This window comes from Sciurus carolinensis, chromosome 7, assembly GCF_902686445.1.
Source record: "Sciurus carolinensis chromosome 7, mSciCar1.2, whole genome shotgun sequence".
Taxonomy (NCBI): domain Eukaryota; kingdom Metazoa; phylum Chordata; class Mammalia; order Rodentia; family Sciuridae; genus Sciurus; species Sciurus carolinensis.
In genome coordinates this window covers 78,096,966-78,117,826 of record NC_062219.1, presented here as the reverse complement: position 1 = coordinate 78,117,826, position 20,861 = coordinate 78,096,966, and the positions used below count along the sequence as shown (strand labels likewise).

The following is a 20,861-nucleotide window of genomic DNA, read 5'->3' as shown; positions in this document are numbered from 1 at the left end:
CACACCCACAAACATACACAAATAAAATCCAATGGGGATGGAATTAAAAATCAGAAGATCTGGCATCACTATAAGCATGGCACTAGTCAAACAGCAATGCACTAGTCAGCTCTCCACACCTCAGTTTCCTTATCTACAAAAACTAGAATACTGGATATTTTTAGAGCTGTGTCATTCAGATACTGTTAGGATGAAATTAGAGAGTAGATGGGAGGAAACTACTTGAAGCACACAAGTGAAAAAGAATATATAATCATTATTAATGTCAGTAAATATAAAAAATAGGATTTATTATAAGAAATTTTAAGATTATGGACATGAGTAGGTCAACTGTGACCAGCTGTGCTTCTTCTACCTCGAATACCTTATATGATTCTGAGATACCTGTTCCAGCACTCTTCTCCTGAGTTTTTTTGCATTATTCTCATGTTCTCCCAGCTACACAAACCTCCCCATTGCGTGAACACAGTATACCCTTCTATTTTTCCACGACATCATGGTCAGGAATGTCTTTCTTCTTTGCCTGTTGATAATTACCTCAAATGCTCCCTCCTCTCTAAAGCTTACCAAACTAACCTACTACATCTATTACAGTCCTACTACTTTAATATGTTATATTTTCTATTTACATGAACACTGATTGTATAAAATGATAGTAACAACAAACTATGGAGCTTAAAAAGCAACAAAGTAGATATGATGGGTTGATGCAAAAACTAGAATGGACCCAGGAGATTTGCTAGGGTATAATATGGGAAGTAAAAACAAATAAGCCCCTGTAGTTGTTATGGGAGAGAATAATCTGGTAGATTGGGATAAGGAGTCCCTCCTGAGAAGACTGCCTGGAGGTACGGAAGATCAAGAGGTTTCTTTGACTAGTGCATTGCTGTTTCTTTGCTGTCAGCATATGAGCTGACATGATATAATGGCTGCTGTTATGGTCAGAATGTCTGTGCCCTGTCAAAATGCACATGTGGAAATTCTCACCCACAAGGCAAAAGCATTAGGAGGTGGGACCTTTCGGGGGTGATTAGGTCACAAGAACTCTCTACCCTCCTGAATATGATTAGTTTCCTTACAAAAGAAACCCCAAAGAGCTTCTCAGCCTCTTCTGCCAAATGAGGAAACAGAGATGACAGCCATCTATACAGCAGGAAATGGGCCTCTCACCAGACACCAAACCTGCAACACCTCGATCTTGCATTCCCTAGCCTTCAAAAAGAAAGAAACTGGGCTGGGGAGATAGCTCAGTTGGTAGAGTGCTTGCCTTACAAGCACAAGACCCTGGGTTCAATCCCCAGCACCGCAAAAAAAAAAAAAAAAAAAAAAAAGAAAGAAAGAAAGAAAGAAACTTCTGTTTATAAGCTAACCAGTCCATAGCATTGTTACAGCAGCCCAAATAGACTACAACACTCAGATGTGCACATTGATTTTTTTTTTCAATTAGCCATAACATAATCGTGCCTCAGATAAACTTCATTGGTTACAATACTACCACTGTGAAAAGCTAAGTTTGCACATGGTGGCTATTACTGTTGTAGACAACTTGGATGGAGATGAACATGTTCACTGACTATAATGAGTGATTCTACAATCATCCTCCTCATCCCTGAAAATTACTTTCAAGGGCAGAATAGTGACTCCTAATTTCTTGTGAAAAGTTTACCACTTGGGATAAAAGACACAAAATTTGGTTCAACCCAGAGGGAGATGACAGACCCTGAATGGTGAAGTATTAACATGTTTAATACCAGAAAGTCTATGAAATAGATCAAAAGATGAACAACCCTCTCTTTCTTCTAATCTCTGATATGATCAGGTCTATTAATTCATGTCCCTGATAGAAAGGCTAGGTTTAAGTAGCCTCCTGGATCAGGAGGACACACTAGAGAGACAGTTAAAAATGTCTCCTGAATGACCCCCAGAGCATCTCTTAGTTGCCTACAAAAGCTAACTAGAACTAAGGGCTCCAGAATTGCCATTGTAAGATATGCCCAACCTTAAAGTCCCCAAATGCATCAACACAAATAAAATCTAGCTGTAAGATGTTTTCCCCACTTCAGCCATTCTCATGACTACAAAGGCCCCCACTGTTATATGTTCACTTGGGGATGCTATGAGGTTCCAATATATGAAGACAGAGGCAGGATGGTCTCTCTCAAGAAAGATAATCCAGTATGTCTAACTGTGTGACCCAATCACCCTCTCCTGGATGCCTATAAGAGACCAGCACAGTCTGCCAGTTCTTTACACAGGAGTTCTGGGCAGTACCAAGGGACACCTGTGGTGTTTCCTGGGCTCTTAGGCCACCATTTACTTCTTTATTTGCAGTTTGTAACCTCACCCTAGAAAGCAAGCTCCATGAAGTCAAGGAATTTTGCTTGTATTATTCATTGCTTTTTCCCTAGCACCTAAAACAGACCTGACATAATTAGAACTCAATAATTTATTGCACATAAAACCAGAAAACTTTGAATAATCGATTCTAGAGAAATTAACATTTTTTAAAACTACAAAATTGGTCCTCAGGAAACTGAATAGCATATTCATTCTAAAATTTAACTCAACCAAGAAGAAATACTTTGTGAATACTATGGACTGGAAGATATACTTCACCTGCCCAAGGTATAACTAGAGACTGATCATTTAAAATGTCATGAAATAACTCATTAAAATGAAACAAAATTATGTACGGTCATTTATTTGTAAATGATGACATATTTTTCTTTAATTACAAACTGAAAAGTGGGTGAGGCTAAACTATCAAAATTCCATAAATATTTTGAAGAAGCAGTAAATTTCTCAATGTTATGCTTTGAAATATGCCTGCAGAAAATTATAATCAAAATGTCAACAGTCTAGCCAAGTTCAGTGGTACAAGCCTGTAATGTCAACTACTCTGGAGGCTGAAGCAGGAGGATCACAAGTTCAAGGCTTGGGTACCATATCGAAAGGGCTGGAAATGTAGCTCAGTAGTAGAGCACCCCTGCGTTCAATCTCTAGCAACACACCACACACACACACACACACACACACACACACACACACAAAGTCAATATTCTGAGAATAAGACTTATTTTTAGATGCACTAACATAGGATTGTTCATTCACTTAATTATGGCATTTAACTATCATTTATAGTTAGCCAATCTTTTAACATAAAATTTTCCAATGTCTGTTCCAAAACTAATTTCTAAATCTAACAGGTCTCCCACATCTTATGTCATATAACTGAAAATGACATCGGGAAATCTTTGATATTCTTTGATGTTTACTAAATACAAATTTCCACACACTTGGCCAAATTTTCACCCAAGGGCTTAGAAATATGGAGTATTGGACCAGCTTAAAGTATTATGATCCTATGATCAGATTCATTTTCCTTTATTACCCTTTATAAGCTAAAAACTTTCAATAAATAAGTCAACTTAAGTCTTAGAATCCCTGAAAAATTTTAAATATATATAATATGAATTCATTTAAACCATAGTTTTTTCATACCAACAGAGCATATTCACAGATATATTTTGTAAAAATGTATAAATAGGTCAGTTGTATCTAAAACTTGATAGTGAAATGTTTCTTTTAGCTGAGTATAGTGGTCCACGCCTGTAATTTCAGCTATTCAAGAGGCTGAAGTAGGAGGATCTGTTCAAGGTCAGTCCAGGCAACTTAGCAAGAATCCTGTCCCCTTCCCCCCGCTCCCCCCCCAAAAAAACACAAATTTCAAAAATTTTTCAAAGAATTTTTACCTTAGCACTATCCTGCAGGGTCTAGTCAACAAAGGATAATGAATTCAAAGTTTACATGCAGTTTCTGACTTTCATCTGATTTCTACCAAGTCTTTCGTGTGGTTGAAAAGATTAACAGCTATGCATATCTTAGGTCTCTAGACCACTTGTAATTCTGACTCTGTTAAAGTACGCTCCTACATTCTAGGTTCAACCTTGGGTTTTCTCCTTTTTGTCTTTTACTTTCCCTACTCTTGAAAAAACCTTTTGTACCTAGGCTACACTATAGTTCAGTGATCGAAAGCTTGCGAAGCATGCATAATGCTTTGGGTTTGATTCCCAATGTCGCCCCCCAAAACAAAACACCTTCTGGACTAGATCCCTAGATAGCAGAGGAGTATGCTGCTTCACTGCTAAGGGCAGCAAATAGGACAAGAAATCTTCCAGATTCTACTTATTAATCTATGTATATCTTCTTAAGAAAAGAGACTATGAAAATTAATAAATTCCTGGCATTCATTCCTGAAATTTGTATTCAAACATAACTAAGAGAGAAACTGTCCAGAGTGTAATGGAGGTTCTCTTTATGCTTTGAGTACAAACCTTGCTGCTCATTTTAAAACTGACATTTCCTTTTCTTTTTTTCTTCCTCCCCCATTTCTCCCTAACAGGGAAAACAAGACTAACATTTTTCCCATCTCAGGCTATCATGTCCTTCACTGCCCAGAAGAGTGTCAATGCCCACAAGAATAAAGAAACTTCAAACCTGGGAATTGACAAAATGGCTTTCTCAATGACACCCAATGGACATTATCTACTGGTAATATTTGGATCCAAGTCCTTGTATTCCTCTTTTAAAATCCCTGAGTCCCTTCTGGCAAGGACAATCACACTTCTGGAACAGGAATCCCCTATGTTTCTCCTCTGCTAGCAAACCAATAAAACTTTTGCCTTTTTCTCAAAATCTTGTCATTATTGGACTGGGAAGAGAAAAGCTTTCTGTATCAAGAGTATTTATAAGAAACTTAACAGAAAAACAAAATAAATACTATGTATTCTGAACTATCCACATTTAATATTTCCAATGAACTTTAGTTGTTTGATATAGTCATTATTTGGGGAAAATAATGCCAAACTTAACTGCAAAAAAGAAAATAACCCACAAAAATATTGACAGGCACTCTACACACATATGACAATTTATTATGAAAACAGAATTTGTTAGTATAAATGCTTGAGGCCATTGCCATATTAGGGCTAAGACACTGTGTTTTGTTTAACTAGTATATCCCTTCTACCTGGAATAATACTTGACTCTTACAAACAATCAACAAGAATGTGTTGAAAAAGTAATTAATAATTTGTCATTACTAAATGCATGCAACTTTATGTCTCAAAGACAAAGCAGAGAAACAAGTACAAAGTAATAATAGTGAAAATTTTTGAAAAGACCAGAAAGTTCTTCAACTACAGAATGGATAGGATAAGGCAACTAAGGTACATCAGTACACTGGAATATCACTCCACAGTAAAAAGAAACTACTAGTATATGAACAATACCTGACCCTCAAATGCAGTATACTGAGTGAAAGATGCATTATATAAATGCTTATATTACTAGTAAATTTAAAAATGAAGTCGCTGAGCAGAGCACGGTGGCACACACCTATAACCCTAGTGACTTCCAAGGCTGAGGCAGGAGGATCAGAAGTTCAAGGCCAGCCTTGGCAACTTAGTGAAATCCTGTCTCAAAATAAAAAAGGACTGGGTTATAGTCAGTGGTAAAGCACCCCTGGGTTCAATTCCCTGTACCAAAAGGAGGAAGAAGAAGAGGAGAAGGAAAAGGAAGAAAAGGAAGAAGAAGAAGAGAAATAGGAAGAAGATTAAAAGAAGAGGAGGAAAAGGAAGAAGAGGAGGAAGAGGAGGAGGAGGAGGAGGAGGAGGAGGAGGAGGAGGAGGAGGAGGAGGAGACAACCCCCAATGTGCAAGTGTTAAGTAAATACTGACGTTTGTTTTTCATGTCCTGGTATTTTCAAAAAGTCCTTGAATTTAAGAATCAATTTTAAAAGACCCAAAGTCATAACTTTTGGGGAAGAAATTTTTAGCTCCCTGAACAGAGGCTCTTAACCTATTCGTGAAATCACAGAGCCTCAAATAATCTGAGTAATTAAGAAGTTCTTTAAGTTAGTCATTTTTTTCACTAACTCTTTTAAATTTATATTGCCTTCAATTATAAATGAAAGCAATAAACTGGAAATATTAATAGTAGTACTTGTGTCTTTGCCATAATAGAAATAAATATTTTATATCACATTACATCTGTGGCATTTATCTTGAAAAATCGCTAATGTTCATCATTACACTGGCAGTACAGTAGTTTTAGAATCACAATAAGGTTTTTTTAAAATAATATGCACAGGGGCGGGCCAAGATGGCGGACTAGAGGGCGGCTGCGTTTCGCGCTGCTCCAGGACGCAGGATTCGAGAGAGGAGATAGTGAGAGATTTGGGACCAACTCAAAGCTGCCGGGTGAGTCTCTCCTGTTGGGGAGGCGTCCCGGATGGGGCGGTAGCCCCGGAACGCAGGGAATTTGTGAGGTGGAGTTGCTCGGTGAGACGCCCCTCCCCCCACTGGAGCGGTAAACACGGACGACTGGGATCATCGTGGAGGAGGCGGCTCAGCATAGCGCTTGGACTCGAGCAGCCGCTGGGGCTCCGGTCGGCTGCCTGGGGAGGAGCTGCGTGGTGAGCTGTTTGGACCCAGAGTGACCGCTTCCGAACACCGGGGGGTTGCCCGGAGGAGGAGGAGAGGCCCGGCGGGTCGCTTGGGTCTAGGAGTGACTGCATCAGAGCCACGGGCGGTTGCCAGGGGAGGAGCTGCGTGGTGAGCTGTTTGAACTCAGAGTGGGCGCTCCTGAGCGCCGGGGGACTGCCCGGAGGAGGAGGAGGAGCACGGCGGGACGCTTGGTCTGGGAATGACTGCATCAGAACCACAGGCGGTTGCCAGAGGAGGAGTTGTGTGGTGAACTGTTTGAACTCAGAGTTAGCGCTCCTGAGTGCCGGGAGGTTGCCCGGAGGAGGAGGAGGAGCGTGGCTTGTTGTTTGACCTGGGAGTGGCTGCATCAGAGCTGCGGGCGGTTGCCGAAGGGGGAGCTGCGTGACGAGCTGTTTGAACTCGGAGCAGCTGCTCCAGAACACTGGTGGCCTGCCTGGAGGAGGAGAGCGGTGGGACGCTTAGTCTGTGAGTGACTGCATCAGAACCACAGGCGGTTGCCAGAGGAGGAGGCGAGTGGTGAGCTGATTGGACTAAAAGCAACCGCTCCGGAACACCGGTGGCCTGCCTGGAGAAGGAGCGTGGTGAGTCACCTGGTCTCGGAGCCACCGCTCCTGAACACCCGGGCGGCTACCCCAAGGAGGAGGAACAGGACGGGTCACTTGGACTTGGAGTGACTGCCTAGGGCTACGGGTGGTTGGTGGGAGGAGGAGACCCAAAGTGAGTTGTTTGGACTCCTAGTGACTGCGTCGGAAACCGGGCGGCTGTCCGGAGGAGGAGGTGTGTGGCGGGTCTCTGTGTCTCCGAGCTATTGTACGGGGCTCCAGGTGGTGGCTCAGGGGAGGGGCTGCATAGCCAGGCGATTGGTGCAGAGCAGGGTCCCAGGAGCTAGGTGGCTGCTTGCTGGAAGAGCCGCACAGAGACACGCCTAGGGGCGGAGCGAAGTTTCCAGGGCGGCGGACAGACTCTCTGGGAGAGGCAGCCTAAGGAGACTCGCCTGCGAAGGGTGAGGCTCCCAGGCCCAGGACGTAGGTCCGGGCCCCTGGGATCGTTGCAGAAGAAGACAGCCCAGCCCAGGGGGTAGTTGTAGATTGAGGGGAACCTCTAGGAGGGCAACTGACTAGCGAGACGTCCACACCGAGTGACTCTTCCCGGCCAGGGGAGGTTTTCCCACAGGGACAGTAAAGTCAGAGACATAGGCACAAACAGGCCTTGCCTCAGCCCGCAGCCTACTTCCCCGTTGGATGACCATTGGTCAACAAGTGGAGACACCTCTGCCCACTAGCAGGGAATATACGCCACCTGAGGGTCACCACCCTAGAGAGGCAGCTTCTTCGTGGAGCTCTGCATTATCAACCTCCTCCAAGACTTCAGGCTACTGAAGGATAAGAGGGGATATACTAACAATCTTCAGGGACATTATAAGTTGATAGAGGAAATCTGCAATATCTTAATGACCCACTGATCCCTGAACAATATGAGAAAACAAGGGAAGAAAATGCCCCAAACAAATCTAGATGTTACATCAATAAAATCCAACGACAGCATGCCAGAAGAAATGACAGAAAGGGAGTTCAGAATGTACATAATTAAAATGATTAGGGAAGCAAACGATGAGATGAAAGAGCAAATGCAGGCATTGAACGATCGCACCAATCGACAGTTAACAGAGCAAATTCAGGAAGCAAAAGATCATTTCAATAAAGAGTTAGAGATATTGAAAAAAAACCAAACAGAAATCCTTGAAATGAAGGAAACAATAAACCAAATTAAGAACTCCATAGAAAGCACAACCAATAGGATAGAACAGCTGGAAGACAGAACTTCAGATATTGAAGACAAAATATTTAACCTCGAAAACAAAGTTGAACAAACAGAGAAGATGGTGAGAAATCATGAACAGAATCTCCAAGAACTATGGGATATCATGAAAAGGCCAAATTTGAGAATTATTGGGATTGAGGAAGGCTTAGAGAAACAAACCAAAGGAATGAACAATCTATTTGAAGAAATAATATCAGAAAATTTCCCAAATCTGAAGAATGAAATGGAAAATCAAGTCCAAGAGGCTTATAGGACTCCAAATACACAAAATTACAACAGACCCACACCAAGGCACATTATAATGAAAATACCTAACATACAAAATAAAGACAGAATTTTAAAGGCTGTGAGAGAAAAGAACCAAATTACATTCAGGGGGAAGCCAATACGGATATCAGCAGATTTTTCAATCCAGACCTTAAAAGCTAGAAGGGCCTGGAACAACATTTTTCAAGCTCTGAAAGAAAATGGATGCCAACCAAGAATCTTATACCCAGCAAAACTTACCTTCAAATTTGACGATGAAATAAGATCATTCCATGATAAACAAAAGCTAAAAGAATTTACAAAAAGAAAGCCAGCATTACAGAACATTCTCAGCAAAATATTCCATGAGGAAGAGATAAAAAACAAAGAAGCAAATCAGCAAAGGGAGGAATTATCCTAAAGGAACTGTCAAATAAAGGAGGAACCAAGATGTGTCAAAAATTTTAAATATGAACCAAATGACTGGGAATACAAATCATATCTCAATAATAACCCTGAATGTTAATGGCCTGAATTCATCAATCAAAAGACATAGACTGGCAGATTGGATTAAAAAGAAAGATCCAACAATATGTTGCCTGCAAGAGACTCACCTCATAGAAAGAGATACCCATAGACTAAAGGTGAAAGGATGGGGAAAAACATACCATGCATATGGGCTCAGCAAAAAAGCTGGAGTATCCATCCTCATTTCAGATAAAGTGGACTTCAAGCCAATGTTAGTTAGAAGGGATAAAGAAGGACATTTCATACTGCTTAAGGGAACCATAAATCAGCAAGATATAACAATCATAAACATCTATGCCCCAAACAATGGCTCATCCATATATGTTAAACAAATCCTTCTCAATTTTAGAAACCAAATAGACCATAACACAATAATACTAGGTGATTTTAACACGCCTCTTTCACCACTGGACAGATCTTCCAAACAAAAATTGAACAAAGAAACCATAGATCTCAATAACACAATCAATAATTTAGACTTAACAGACATTTATAGAATATACCATCCAACCAAGAGCGAATACACTTTCTTCTCAGCAGCACATGGATCCTTCTCTAAAATAGACCATATATTATGCCACAAAGCCAATGTCAGCAAATACAAGAAGATAGAGACACTACCTTGTATTCTATCAGATCATAATGGATTGAAGTTACAAATTAATGAAAGAGTAAAAAACAGAAACTACTCCAACACCTGGAGATTAAACAATATGCTACTATATGATGAATGGATAACAGAAGATATTAGGAAGGAAATTAAAAAATTCTTAGAGGTAAACGAGAACAAAGAAACAACATATCAAAATCTCTGGGACACTATGAAAGCGGTACTTAGAGGAAGATTTATTTCATGGAGCGCATTTAATAAAAGAAGTAAAACTCAAAAAATAAATGACCTAACACTACAGCTCAAAGCCCTAGAAAAAGAAGAACAGACCAACACCAAAAGTAGTAGAAGACAGGAAATAGTTAAACTGAGAGCTGAAATCAACGAAATTGAAACGAAAGAAACAATACAAAAATTGACAAAATAAATAGTTGGTTCTTCGAAAAAATAAACAAAATTGATAAACCTTTAGCCACACTAACAAAGAGAAGACGAGAGAAAACCCAAATCACTAAAATTCGGAATGAACAAGGAAATATCACAACAGACACGACCGAAATACAAAACATAATTAGAAGCTATTTTGAAAATCTATACTCCAACAAAATAGAAAATTTCGAAGACATCAACAGGTTTCTAGAGACATATGAATTGCCTAAACTGAACGAGGAGGACATACACAATTTAAATAGACCAATTTCAAGTAATGAAATAGAAGAAGTCATCAAAAGCCTTCCAACAAAGAAAAGTCCAGGACCAGATGGGTTCTCAGCCGAGTTCTACAAAACTTTTAAAGAAGAACTCATTCCAATACTTCTCAAAGTATTCCAGAAAATAGAAGAGGAGGGAACTCTCCCAAACTCATTCTATGAAGCCAATATTACCCTGATTCCTAAACCAGACAGAGACACATCGAGGAAAGAAAATTTCAGACCAATATCCTTAATGAACATCGACGCAAAAATTCTCAACAAAATTTTAGCAAATCGCATACAAAAACATATTAAAAAGATAGTGCACCATGATCAAGTGGGTTTCATCCCAGGGATGCAAGGTTGGTTCAACATCAGGAAATCAATAAATGTCATTCACCATATCAATAGACTTAAAGTCAAGAATCACATGATTATTTCGATAGATGCAGAAAAAGCATTTGATAAAATACAGCACCCCTTCATGCTCAAAACACTAGAAAAAATAGGGATAGTGGGAACATTCCTTAACATTGTAAAGGCCATCTATGCTAAACCCATGGCTAATATCATTCTTAATGGTGAAAAACTGAAAGCATTCCCTCTAAAAACTGGAACAAGGCAGGGATGCCCTCTTTCACCACTTCTATTCAATATCGTCCTTGAAACTCTAGCCAGAGCAATTAGACAGACCAAAGAAATTAAAGGGATACGAATAGGAAAAGAAGAACTCAAACTATCCCTATTTGCTGATGATATGATTGTATACTTAGAGGAACCAGGAAATTCCACCAGAAAACTTTTAGATCTCATAAGTGAATTCAGTAAAGTAGCGGGATATAAGATCAATGCACATAAATCGAAGGCATTTTTATATATAAGCGATGAATCTTCAGAAAGAGAAATTAGGAAAACTACCCCATTCACAATAGCTTCGAAAAAAATAAAGTATTTGGGAATCAATCTCACAAAAGAGGTGAAAGACCTCTACAATGAGAACTACAGAACACTAAAGAAAGAAATTCAAGAAAACCTTAGAAGATGGAAAGATCTCCCATGTTCTTGGATAGGAAGAATTAATATTGTCAAAATGGCCATACTACCAAAAGTGCTATACAGATTCAATGCAATTCCAATTAAAATCCCAATGATGTACCTTACAGAAATAGAGCAAGCAATTATGAAATTCATCTGGAAGAATAAAAAACCCAGAATAGCTAAAGCAATCCTTGGCAGAAAGAGTGAAGCAGGGGGTATCGCAATACCAGATCTTCAACTCTACTACAAAGCAATAGTAACAAAAACGGCATGGTATTGGTACCAAAATAGAAAGGTGGATCAATGGTACAGAATAGAGGACACGGACACAAACCCAAATAAATACAATTTTCTCATACTAGACAAAGGGGCCAAAAATATGCAATGGAGAAAAGATAGCCTCTTCAACAAATGGTGCTGGGAGAATTGGAAATCCATATGCAACAGAATGAAACTAAACCCATATCTCTCACCATGCACAAAACTAAACTCAAAATGGATTAAGGATCTCGGAATCAGACCAGAGACCTTGCATCTTATAGAAGAAAAAGTAGGTCCAGAGCTTCAACATGTCGGCTTAGGACCAGACTTCCTCAACAGGACTCCCATAGCACAAGAAATAAAAGCAAGAATTAATAACTGGGATAGATTCAAACTAAAAAGCTTTCTCTCAGCAAAGGAAACTATCAGCAATGCGAAGAAAGAGCCTACAGAGTGGGAGAAAATCTTTGCCAATCATACTTCAGATAGAGCGCTAATCTCCAGAATCTATAAAGAACTCAAAAAACTCTACACCAAGAATGTAAACAATCCAATTGACAAATGGGCTAAGGAAATGAATAGACACTTCACAGAAGAAGATGTACAAGCAATCAACAAACATATGGAAAAATGTTCAACATCTCTAGTAATAAGAGAAATGCAAATCAAAACCACCCTAAGATTCCATCTCACCCCAATTAGAATGGCAATTATCAAGAATACAACCAACAACAGGTGTTGGCGAGGATGTGGGGAGAAAGGTACACTCTTACATTGCTGGTGGGGCTGCAAATTAGTGCAGCCACTCTGGAAAGCAGTGTGGAGATTCCTTAGAAAACTTGGAATGGAAACACCATTTGACCCAGCTATCCCACTCCTTGGCCTATACCCAAAGGACTTAAAATCAGCATATTACAGAGATACAGCCACATCAATGTTCATAGCTGCTCAGTTCACAATAGCCAGATTGTGGAACCAACCTAGATGTCCTTCAATTGATGAATGGATAAAGAAAATGTGGTATATATATACAATGGAATATTACTCAGCCATAAAGAATGATAAAATTATGGCATTTGCAGGCAAATGGATGAAACTGGAGAATATCATGCTAAGTGAGATAAGCCAATCTCAAAAAACCAAAGGAAGAATGATATCGCTAATAAGTGGATGATGACACATAATGGGGGTGGGAAGGGTTAGTGTTGGGGTTGGAGTTGGGTTTAGGGAGGGGGGCAGGAATGGAGGAAGGAAGGACTGTATAGATGGAGGGGAAGGGTGGGAGGGGAGGGGGGGAAGGGAAAAAATGGCAGAATGAATCAAACAACATTACCCTATGTAAATTTATGATTACACAAATGGTATGCCTTTACGCCATGTACAAATAGAAAAACAACATGTATCCCATTTGTTTACAATAAAAAGAAAAAAAAAAAAAAAAAAAAAAATAATATGCACAGGCACACAGATTCATTTCAAACAACCTTCACAATGATCTCTTTGAAAAATAAAATCTTAAGCCAGGCTCAAGCACCTGTAATCCTTGCTAACCAAGAGGCAGGAGGATCCTTTAGCCCTGGAATCCAAGGGAAGCCTGGGCAACACAGTGAGATCTTGTATCAAAAAAATAAAATTTTACTTCAGACTACTTATATTTAATTTATTAGAATATTTAAGTATACTGTCTTGCTATATATCTTTAATTTTAAAAACACATCTATAACGTCATGCATTTATTTTTAAATATTTTGATACCTATATTTCACAATAATTGGTTTCATCTGTAGTAGTGTGTACTGTTTATTTAAAACTGTTGCTTTGGGTCTTGGGATGCGCTCGGTAGGAGAGCACTTGCCTAGCATGCATCAAGTCCTGGGTTCAATCCCCAACACTACACACACACAAAAATAATAATAACAAAAACTATTCCTTTTAGGAGTCTACAGACTACCAAATTGCCAAAGAGACCTGACACAAAACATATTAAGAATTTTTGTGGAGAACTATACTTCAGATTTATAAGGGATCTATCTATACCTCCAATATGAGATTCCCAGAAACACCACAAGATGGCTTTCTTCCCTGAGAGTCACAGTTGAGATTTTCAGAAATGCTTCTTGTCTAGTTTTACAGCTACTTTGAAGGGGAATGTGAAGTTCACTGTATTGGTCAGACTTCTCAGAGAAATAAAAATAATATGTATACAAAGAGATTTATTTTAAGAGAAATATTATACTTGGCTCACATGATTATGGAAGCTGAAAAGTCCCAAGATGTGAGTTGGCAAGCTAGAGATACAGAGGAGCCAATGGTGTAGTTCCAGTCTGAAAGCCAGCAAGCACAAGACCCAAGATGAGTTGATATTTCAGTTCAAGTTCAAAGGCAGAAAAAATCCATGTCCCAGCTCAAAGACAGGAAAGGAGGAGATCCCTCTTACTCAGTCCTTATATTCTATTCAGACCTGCCTTCAAGTGATCAGACAAGGCCTACCTACATTAGGTAGAAAAACCTGCTTTACTCAGTTGAAGAGTTCATCTTATCCAGGAACAGTCTCACAGCAGATACTCCCAGAACATTGTTTAACTAAATGGCCCATTCAAGCTGACACACAAATTAACTGTCATACTCAAATATTTTTCAACAAATATCAATTAAATGAATACTTATAGACATATACCAAGAAAACAGTGGCATGTCAGTTATGGTCCATACTCTCATAAAATGTATAATCTAGAGACTAGAACAGGATATTTTACAAATAACAATAAAATAACAATTGTGATAAGTATAGGATTAAAGGAAAAATTAAAGAGTTAAATTAATTTAGGAGTTAAAGGGAAGAGTTTATTGAGCAATGATATTAAAATGAGGGACCATTGGGAGAGTAGTTGTTCACCGGGGGAAAAGTGGGGGATGGACAGGAAGGAAACAATAAGGAAAATAAACCTTGATGCAAAAAAGCTTGGCTTCTTAAAGAAAGAATAGGGAACAACACTCCATCATCTGTGGGAAGAATGACCCAGCTAGGTAGGACTCAAGTTGGAGATAGACTTTTCAGAACACTTTTGCATCTTTTTATTTTTATACAATGAATCCATAAGACTATTTTGTTAAATGTTTACAACCATTAGTTATGATAATCATGCCCCCAAACAAAAGCTTTTGAAATGAACAGAAAGAAAATATTAGTCAAGAAATAAAAACCAAATGGAAGTTTTAGAACTGGAAAATATAATAAATAAGATAGTCACTGGGTGGGCTCAAGAACAGAATTGAAAAGAATGAAAGTGAAAAGAGTCAGTGAAGTTTAAGATAGATCACTAGAAATTGATAAATCTGAAAAATTTTAAAAAGACCTACACTGGTTTTCTAGAGAATTTTTCTCAATGTTCCTGGACTGTATTTGTCTTTAGGCCTTTCCTGTATTTCTCCATCTCAGTGATGGTCTCTCTACATTTTTGTCTCTCTCTTAGTAGTAGACTTTTGGTGTTTTGTTTGTTAGTTTGGTACTGGGGATTAAATCCAGGGGCACTTTACCCCTGAGCTATATTCCCAGCCCTTTTATTTATTTATTTATTTATTTTTGGGTGGGGGGACAGGGTCTCTCTTTGTTGCCCAGGCTAACCTTGAAGTTAATAATCCTCCTGCCTCAGCCTCCCAAGTCTCTGGAATTAAAGGCATGCATCACTGTGCCCAGCTACACTGCTGTTCTTACTTGGTTCTTGCTAACCTGGTATGGGACACAAAAGTTGTCCTCTGTCCCTGGGTCTTAACACTGTTTTTTTTCCCAGTGATCCTGCCCCTCTTCCACTGGTAGGAGGTATTTTATTGTCTGGCCCAGGATAATTTCCTGCCCTTCCATCATGGATAGATTGTTTTTTCCTTTTCCCTTTCTCTAGTCAAGTGGATCTTCACCTGTATCCTGAGGGTGAAGGGGGTTTGCTGCATTGCACTGAGTGGCTTAAGGCTTTTGTTTAACAGAGTAGGGTCCCTTGTATTTGGTATCATTTCTGTATCAGCAGCCACCCTCTTACTGGCCTACACCAGGGAAGGAGGCTTTCTCTAGTTTCCCACCCTACCACTAGTGTTTTTTAAAATTTTTTTTTGGTTGTTGATGGACCTTTATTTTTAAATTTATTAGCATGCAGTGCTGAGGACTGAACCCAGTGCCTCACACATGCTGGGCAGGTGCTCTACCCCTGAGCTACAACAGTCCGAGCCCCGACTAGTGTTTCTAATGAGCACCCAGCAGAGGTCAATGGAGAAGAGCCTTCAACTGGGAGCCAACAGCCCTTGGGTCTATAGCTCTCAGGGGTTCTATATTCTCACACTATCCCACATTCAGCCTTTAACAATTTATTAAATTTTCTTGCTAAATTATTAAAAAAGGAAAAAAAGACCTAAAATTAGGCCTTTTGATATTATTCCACAGTTAACATTAGTGTCATCAAAGTCTCAAAAGGGGAGAAAAGAAAGATACTTGGAAAAATAACAGCTGAAAACTGATTCAGTATGGCAAGAATCAACAAATTTAGGAAACCCCAAGTAAAAAGCTCAAAAAATTACAAACCCAAAAACATTATATTTAAAATGCTGAAAATGAACATCAAAGAAACATCTTTAAAACATCCAGAGAAAAATGACATATATACATATGATTTGAACAACTACAAATCATATGTACACGAGCTCAATCCTCAGCCATTTTTTTAAATTTTATTTTGAGACAGGGACTAAGTTTCAGAGAATAGCCTTGAACTTGTGCTCCTCCCTGTTCAGCCTTCCCAAAGTAGTTAGAATTACAGGCATGAATTACCACACCCAGTTCAACATATTGTTTTAAAATGTATATACATTGTGCAATGGCTAACTTGAGCTAATTAATATATGCATTACCCCTGATACTTATTTTTTTGTTGTAAGAACACTTAAAATCTACTATTGCAGATATGTAAATGTAGTCACTATGTTACTTGGTACATATTCATAACTTTCACAACTTCAACCAGAATTGTACCTATGAGCATTATAGTTTGTTGCTCCAGTTAATTTTTTATATGAACTCTGCATTGTCTGATATCAGGATCATAACCCAGATTTCTTACTGTTTGCATCTTCCCATATCTTTACTTTTACCCATTCCTAAACATTCTGTTCTCCATGTTTCTTTTATTTACCACGGTTCGTACTTTGTGAAACTGTCTGAAAACATTTTTATTAATAGTGAGTTATTCTCATTTATATTTATTGATATGACCAATATGTATTGTCATAATTCTGCCATTTTATTTACCATCTGAAAAACTGATTAAAGCAAGATCTTGAATCAGTTAAAATTTAAAGACCCAAAAAAGGATGCTCATTAACCAAGTTTCAACTTTATTTTGGCTACTAGCACAAAAGCATGTAGTTAGTATTTTACTAACTAACTAGAACAGCCAACATTAGTAATAATGACATTCTCATAATTTCAAAATTCTTGATTTAAAAGACACCACAATTTTGGCAAATAGATGGAAAAACAAAGGGGGCTGGACCAGTACTGCCAAGGTAAACTACAGTCCCATGTGTAAAATAAAGAACACAGAAAAGAAAGTCATCCTATAATATTTCTGGTATTAAAATCACTACTTAAAAGAAAGCATAGAACAAATTTTTTTTAAACTATGGATTATAATTCATTAGTCAACACCATCCAACATTGTTTTAAATTGAAACAATAAATTCTACTAGAGAGTACTAAACACAAGGGGAAGTACTAAGAAATTTTGTTTTAATGGTATTGCTCAACATCTCCAGCAATTACAGAAATGTAAATTAAAACCACACAGACATGAAGACCAATGAAACAGAACAGACGTCACAGAGACAAACCCACATAAATACAGTATCTCGTACTAGGCAAAGAAGCCATATACATTGGAGAAAAGATAGCCTCTTCTACAAAGCTGCTAGGAAAACTGGAAATACAGCAGAATGTAGCAGAATGAAACTAAATATTTCTCCCTGCCCAAAACTCAAAGTGGATCAAAGACCTCAGCATTAAACCAGGTGCCTACTAGAAGAAAATGTAGGCCCAAATCTCCATCATGTTAGCTGAGGAAATGACTTCCTCAACAAGACTCCTAAAGCAAGGAAATAAAATCCAGAATCAACAAATGCATGGTATCAAACTAAAAAGTTGGGTTGGGAATATAGCTCAGTTGGTAGAGAGTGCTTGCCTTGCAAGTACAAGGCCCTGAGTTCAATCTCCAGCACAGCAAAAAAAAAAAAAAAAAAAAAAAAAAAAAAAAGCTTCTTCACAGAAAAGAAAGCAATCAAGAGAGTGAACAGAGAGCCTAAAGAATGGGAGGATATCTTTGCCACCTGCATACAATATAGCATTAATCTCCAGGATATACAAAGAACTCAAAAAACTTAACACCAAAAAAACAAATAACCCAATCAATAAATGAACTAAGGAACACAACAGGCACTTTACAGAAGAAATACAAATGATCAACAAATATATGAAAAAATGCTCAACATCTCTAGCAATTACAGAAATGCAATTTAAAATTATACAGATTCCATCTCACTCTATTAAGAACAGTAATTATCAAGAATATAAGTAACAATAAATGTTGGCAAGGATGTGGGGAAAAAGGTACATTCATACATTGCTGGTGGGACTGCAAATTGGTGCAACCACTATGGAAAAGCAGTATGGAGATTCTCAGAAAACCTGGAATAGAACCACGATTTGACTGTTATCCTACTACTTGGTCTTTAAAATCAACATGCTATAGTGAAGCAGCCACATCAATGTTTATAGCAGATCAATACACAATAGCTAAGCTATAGAACCAAACTAGATGCCCTTCGACAGATGAAGGGATAAAGAAAATGTGGTATACATACACAATGTAAGAATATTACTCAGCCATAAAGAATGAAATTACAGCATTTGCCAGTAAATGGATGGAACTGGAGACTGTCATACTAAGGGAAAACACACAATAAGAGGTGGAAGGGAAGAATAGAAGTTCACTGGGATTAGATCTGGGAATGAAGGGAAGGGAAGGGGGATGGGAATAGGAAAGACAGTAGAATGAATCAAACATAAATTTCCTATATTCATATATGAATACAAGACAAGTGTAACTCCACATTATGTTCAACCACAAGAATGGGTTCCTCATTAGAATAAGTTATACTCCATGTATGGATAATATAACAATACATTCTACTGTTGTGTGTATCTAAAAGGAATTTAAGATTTTTAGAGAAATTTTGCTTTAATTACCTAAGCATATTAGTTAAGGCTGGCATAAAAAAAGTGGGATGGTATAAATAAAATAAATTTATTCCTCATGGTTCTGGAGGCTGGAAATCCAAGATCAAGTATTGGCAGAGTTGGTTTTATCCTAAGGTTTTTTTTCTCATCCATAGACAGCTTCTAACTTGTAAATTGTCATCTTTTCCCTTAGTATTCACAGGGTCTTTCCTCTGTACACATGTCTTCATCTCTTCTTATAAGGACACTAGTCACATTAGATTAGGGCCTACCTCTAAAGACCTCATTTTAACTTAATTACCTATTTAAAGGCTTAAAAGATTCTCTTACAGTACTGGGAGATTAGGACTTCAACACATGAGTTTTGGAGTGATATAAGTCAGCACCCATCAATATCTTTATACATATAGACAAATGTGTATACTATATAACAATCAACAAAGTTTGAAAATATCTTAGGAGCCTCTGAATGTACAATTTAAATAAATGTATTTTAGTATGTTATAAGCCTAAGGGTCCTAGCCCTAATATTGTACTGAAATCTTAGGACTCCTTCAGCCTCCAAATGGCACCAACATGAGTATTCTGCTGATGTTCTAACTCAACCATTATTTGATCATTAAAATAAAACAATAATCCAAGTGATTTTAGGTCTGGGGTTTATATATTAGCATAGAAGTTCTACTAGTTATATCCCATGTTTTCTTATTTTACTATTCAATCCTCATTATTTTATTCCTAGATTACCAGATTAAACTATATAAGTTTAAAAGTATATTTTCTTCTTTATTTAAATTCAAAGGCCTCAAGTTTCTGAAAACAATTTAGTTGATGGCTGACTTAGATATACTGTATCTCTAGGACCTCAGGAAAAATATTAATGTTTTACATTCTATAAGTTAATTTAAAATAAATATCCTTTGTTTTAAAGTATACTATATGTATTTTAAGCTAAAATTTCAGAAATTTTCACCTACCACCATTCTTTATATTTAACAAATATTAATTTTAACTATATGCTAACAAAGCAACTAAGACTAGTTAAGAAGTATACCAAACACTTTACAACTGCTAATTAGAAGAATTTGGACTTGAGTTCATTTCTTCTAGGCACAAAGTTTTAGAATGGTCATTTTATGAGATTACATTTCCCATGCTTGCCCAAAAGTAGGTGGAAAGTCAAAGCATGAAAATGAAAACTCTCAAACCTATTCCTCTCTTCAATATGTCTTGTATTCTATATCACCAGTTTCAAGAGTCCTCAAATCAAATTCATCTTTCTACTTATTACTGCACACATTACTTAGTTTTTGTGATATCCTGCACTACCTCTGTTGTTTCAATGCAGCAAGGTAAAGAACAGTTATGGAGACATATGGCTGTCCATTTGCACCATAGTGGTTTTCATTCAGTGGAATGTCATGATAAATAATAAACCAGTTTCTCATATTACTGAGGCAACTCCAGAGAAATGTAGCAGATGAAAATTTCTAAATTATTCACTCTGGTATGGTTTACACTAAATAAAAAGAGAACTTTTCCTTAATAATCATAAGATATGTTTCTCTCTTCCCCACAACACATCCAGCTAGGTCTTGACATGACAAGAAGTAAATGGTTACCCAAGTATTCTTTATATTTAACAAATATTAATTTTAACTATATGCTAACAAATCAACTAAGACTAGTTAAGAAGTATACCAAACACTTCACAACTGCTAATTAGAAGAATTTGGACTTGAGCTTCCCCAGAAGCTCAATTTTTAGATTTAAAAGTTAATGCTAACCAAAATTAACTTCGATAAAACACTATCACTAACTGAAACTGAATTCAACTAACTAAAATACTGAAAAATGATATTTTTGGAGATTTACCTGTAAGT

The 20,861-nt window shown here is 37.8% G+C and overlaps 1 protein-coding gene across 2 annotated transcripts in view; it reads right to left on the bottom strand.

Moving 5' to 3' along the window:
* Positions 1 to 20,861, bottom strand: part of Me1 (malic enzyme 1) — a 196,757-nt gene that overhangs the window by 171,218 nt on the left and 4,678 nt on the right. The window lies entirely within an intron of this gene.